The 5597-nt window shown below is 39.4% G+C and overlaps 1 protein-coding gene across 1 annotated transcript in view; it reads right to left on the reverse strand.

Moving 5' to 3' along the window:
• The window catches only part of nbas (NBAS subunit of NRZ tethering complex), a 232923-nt gene that overhangs the window by 2774 nt on the left and 224552 nt on the right, over positions 1–5597 (reverse strand). The window lies entirely within an intron of this gene.

The following is a 5597-nucleotide window of genomic DNA, read 5'->3' on the forward strand; positions in this document are numbered from 1 at the left end:
GCTCCAGAAACACCTCTGAGCCACGAACAAGCTTCATGTGACGTTTGAATCCACCTCCTGCCTCAGAACATCCAGAAACGAGACGTACATTCAGAGTGTGAGGGTCGGAGGTCGACTCCGAGTCAGTCCGGCTGTTCCTCCATCAGCGAGCTCAACTAACTGAAATCAGCTTGTAGACCAGAACCGGTCGGTGGTTCTGGTCTACGAGCTGATTTCAGTTATTTACAGTTTTTACCTGTTTTTCTTTTTCCTTTCCAGTCAAACTGTTTTTATGTGATTTCAGTAAATATTTAATTTAACAAAACAGTGAGAAATAGTTTTTAAAATTACATTCAAACGTGTTAAAAATTATACATTTGTCCACATTAAACCATTTTTTGACAGATTTTTGGCACCTTTGCTGACAGACTTTCACCCTTTTATAGAATCTGTTTTCCAGCTGACGTGATGGAGCTCCAGGTCGTCTCAGAAACGTCTCTGAAACGTCTCTGAAACGTCTCCAGATAGAACCACAAAACTGGTCTTTTCCTCCGAGTAACGAGAGACGATCTGATTTAAATCCTCTACAAGCTCACGGCTGGCAGCAGAGAGGTGAGGAGTCACGCCTGGCTGGACGCTCGCTTCGTTTCAGGGTTTCCTCCGAGAGACGAGTCCAGAAGAAGAAGAAGAGCAGCTGAGGTCGGCGGCTGGAGGAAAGTTTAGGATGACGCAGGAACATCCATCTTTCAGACTCCGGCTGCTCAGAAACCAGCAGCTCGACTTCAGAACTCCTGCAAACGTCCCACCAGAGGCCCAGAACAAATGCTCCACAAGTTTCTGACCTATTTTACAGCTCGGCGTCCTGGAAGACGGTTTAAATAAATCACAGAAGAAGAAGAAGAAGAAGGAGCTGAAGGAGAGATGTGAAGATGTGATCTGACGGATTATCAAGAAGGTTTTTCTGACAAACTGGAGAAAAAGTCCAACGAGAAACAAAACACATGACGACAGTTTAAACCCACGTTTATCGTCAGTGTCAGTGTTTTAACAGGAAAAGTCAGGAACTGGACTTTTATTGTGGAAAGTTGTGCATGAGGTTGTGATTTTTAATTATTTAGCATCATTCACGGCGTCTTCGCTGCTGAGACGTTCCTGCAGTGCCTCACTGAACTGCTTCCTCCTGATACTTCTGACCAGAAACGTCCATTAAACCCAACAAATGAACCCCAATCAGCAGCAGAACTGATTTTCTATTTTTATTCTCAGTTATTGTCGTTGTGGCTGAAACCTCGTTGGGTTCACGCAGGAAGAAAAAAAAACAAATAAACGCAGCCGGACAACGTTCATGATCACGTTTGGTTGGATTCGTCCTTTGAGAAACTTGACTCCTTCTCTCCACGGTGGTTTTATTTTATGTTTCCATCCTGTGGTTGTTGTTGTTTTTGTTGTTGTTATGAACACTGTCGTCTGTTTCCATCGTCCAGTTCATGTCTTAGATTTTATTTAACACCTTTATTCTCTTTTTAAAATAAATCTACTAATTTATTTCCTGAAAAATGACCAAAAACTGACGACAAAGATGCAGAAAATGACTAAAGAAGGATCCAACCTGACGACAGGAGACAGAATGAGAGAAAAAAGAGGCCCAAAACAGAAATAAATATAATTATTACAAAATAAAACGTGTCGTAATGCCATTAAATATGTCTTTACACGATAAAATAGATCCTAAATACGTCTACAGTTCATAAAATAAGTCTAAAATACTATAAAATTGATTCATTTTGAAAATCTTTTACCGTGTTTCACTTTATTTCTGCGCTTTCAAAATAAAGTTATTATTATTATTGAGTCTGTATGACTTTATGTGACAGAAATCTCTGCAATTTAATGTAATTTTTGACCATTTAACACAAAAACAATATTCATGATGTCGACAAAAAAAACACACCAGAAAAAAAAGTGGTTTAAAAAAAAGGCTCTTTTTTTAGTTTTTATTTTGAAGTGGTGATTTAATTCAGCTCCGGATAAACATCAAAACGTCCTTTTGACCATAAAACTACTGATTAGACTCAAGAATAAAACAACATGTATTGCATTAGTTTTGTTAAAATCTCTTTCTGCATTCATTTATATTCATTTTGAATCTGTTTTTACTGATTCGGGTCTTTTTGTTGTTGTTTTGTGTCTTTTTTCAGCCTTTTTAAATCTTGTAATCTTTGTTTTTTGTCTTTTTGCCTTCAGTCAGGACGTGTTTGTGTCCATCGTGCATCTCTTTGTGTTCGGTTTTGTCCCTCTGTCACCGTTTTGTGGCTCTTTGTGTTCGTCTGGAGTCGTTTTGTGCGTCTGTGTCGTTGGTTTGCATCAGTTTAGCCTCTGATGACAACTTCTGAGGATTTAATCTTTGCTCTGCAAATTTTAAATGACTTGATAATTGGCAGAATAAACCCAAGTCTCTAAACACTATTATTATTATTATTATTATTATTATTATAATACTAACGATGTTCAGGTTCAGGAGGACACAGACTTGCTGTTTCCGTGCACAGACGTCATATCGACACACAAATTCTCTTTTTCTGTTTTATAGAAACTGGAGCTCAGGAACTCGTGCACGCCGCCGTGCACGCTCCTCCCAGGCTATTACAGTCTGACGGCACATTTGAGTGTGGAGTCGGTGGGATTGACAGCCGAGCTGAAAATAGACGTGACGACGGAGGGATGGAGGAGAATGTTGAAATCAGAGCAGAGCTGATAACTTTACAGTCGGTCCAGTGTTTCAGGCAGGTCTACAGAGCCGAGAGGAAGAGTTCACGTCAACCAAACCGCCTCTACCATCCTCCGTTTATAGTAGAGCTGCAATTAACGGCTGAATTATGTGTTAAATTCTCTCACATTCATCAATTAAAGACGCAAAACTGACTGAAATAGACGCAAAATGAACACGAGCAGAAGCAAAACCAACACAAAGAAAAATAAAATGACCTCAAACAAACACAAAGAGCCAGAAAACAGCAGCAAAGACACACAAAGTGACAAGAAAAGAAATAAATGTACAACAGAGACGCAAAGTGAACACAAACAGAAACTGATTTAATACAAGCAGTGACAAAAATCACACAGCAGGACAGGAATAGATGCAACGTAGCTGCAAAGATGCACAAAACAACCACAAAGAGACTTCAGAGAATCAGTCAAAAAAAAGATGGAAAACGAACATAAATAAAAGTAAATTGACCACAAAGAGACAGTAAATGTCCAGAAAAAGATTAGAGTGGAACAAAGGAGACACAAAAACAACAGAAACACGTGAAAAACCATCACAGACAGACAAGAAATAACTAGAAACAGACACCAAGGAGACACAAAATGACCACAGACGGATGCTAATTCAATACAAACAGAGATAGAACCACACATAAAGGATTATTAGATCCAAAGTGGCTGCAAAGTGACACAAAACAACCACAAAAAGACTGAAAAAGAGACCTAAAATAAACACAAATGAATGTAAAATAACCAGAGAGAGATAAAAAGTGACTAAAACAGATGCAAACTGAACACAGCAGATTAAACCACTGCTTCAACACACATTCATAGATCCAAAACTCCCACAAAGAGACACAAAACATTTAAAAATAGACGCAAAATAAACAAAAGCACGACACAAAATGACCACAAAGACACAAAAAACACACAAACAAATACGAAAAAGATGCAAAATGAGAAAAATGACCAGAAAACTGGATTCAAAGATGCTGACGATGACTAAAGAGAGATTCAACCTGACTGAAGGAGACACAGAACGAACAAACCACGAGGCGCAAAACGGCCGCAAACAGAAAGAACAGCACTTTAAAAAGGAAAACATGTTTTAATGCCATAAAACACGTCTTTACACTAAAAAACACGTCTAAAATACGTCTAAAAGCTCTAAAATAAAGAATAAAATACGTCTGTGATACGTCTTAGAGCTATAAAATATGTCTAAAACATGTTTTAACGCTATAAAATACGTCTAAAATACATGTTAGGACTATGAAATACGTCTAAAATACGTCTTAATGCTACAAAATACGTCTTAGCGCTATAAAACACATCAAAAATATGTCTCAACTTAACAAAACATATCTCAAATTAGTCTAAACTGCATAAAATATGTCTAAGATACATTTTAACGCAATAAAATGCGTCTTAACACTATAAATTAATCTAAGATATGTCTTGAGGCCATAAAATACATCTTAAAATATGTCTGAAACTCCATCTAACATACGTCTCAGCTATAAAATGTCTAAATTACATCCTAACGCTATAAAATACATCTAAAGTACGTTTTAATGCCATAAAATCCACCTAAAATACATCCTAAAGCTATAAAATACTTCCCAACTTAATAAAATCCATTAAAACGCGTCTAAACTTCATAAAATAAGTCCTAACACTATAAAAGGAATCTGTTTCCTCCCGTCTGTCTTTCTCCAGTGACTCCGTGACGGTCGATACCGTCGGTTATCGGTTGAACTCTTCTTTTCCTGCTGCATTGTGGGAAACCCTCTACAGAAGCTGTACCGTATCTGAACATCAGACAGACTGTCGGCGTTCGGCGGCTTCTGACCAGGTGTTCAGGAAGAAACGATGTTCGGCTGCTTGAACCAAAGCTCAGTGAGACCAGAACTCTCCGTCCTGATGCCACCTCCTCATCCTGATGCTTCTCTGCTCTATCAGCTCTTCACCTCCCCGTGTTCCCGACCTGCTCCTCCCTCCCTCATCCAACCGACCGTCCACATACAGCTCTGACCCATAACACACATCCGGCCTCCTCTTATTATTTAAATCTGTGCCGACATCGCCTCCTGCTTCCATCCCTCGTCCTCTTCTGACGGCCGAACACGATCCGAAGCAGCAGAAGAAGAAACGAACCCGAGACTAAAGCGAGTCGTGATGCACACGAGCAAACAGAGTCGTGAACAAACAGCGAGTTAAAAACAGGCCACTTCAAGGAGCAATTAGGCTTCAGTCTGCACGGATCAGGTGTTGGTTTGGTTTGATTCAGGCTGAAAGCAGGAAACAGGCGGCTGCAGAGTTCAGTCATCGGCTGCTCAGGACAGAGAAGTCCTGTCAAATGATTCAGCTGAAGTTTGAGAATTTCTGTATTTTCACCCTAAAAAACCTGTAAAGACATTTAAAGGTTCAGCATCTGCAGAGATCAAACTCCAACAGCCGTGAAACGAGGTGACAACACAGAGCTGGAGTTTTATTTCTGGAGATGNAAGCTTTTAAAAGTATTTCTCTGCTGTTTTTGTCAACAGATAGTTTGGAACCCGATGGTGGCTCAGTTTTCAAGATTCAAGATTCAAGATTCAAGGTTCAAGATTCAAGATACTAGACTCAAGGCCTTTACTGGTCACAAACACACTATACACAGTAGAACACACAGTGAAATGTATTTATGTATCTGTTAGAGATGAATGGGTAAATGATGGATGGATGGATGCTAGATAGATGGATGGATGCTAGATAGATGGATGGATGGATGGATGGATGGATGGATGGATGGATGGATGCTAGATACATAGATGGATGCTAGATAGATGGATGGAAGGAAGGATGGATGG

Source organism: Stegastes partitus, unplaced genomic scaffold (genome assembly GCF_000690725.1).
Source record: "Stegastes partitus isolate 25-593 unplaced genomic scaffold, Stegastes_partitus-1.0.2 Scaffold439, whole genome shotgun sequence".
In the NCBI taxonomy this organism is placed as follows: Eukaryota; Metazoa; Chordata; class Actinopteri; family Pomacentridae; genus Stegastes; species Stegastes partitus.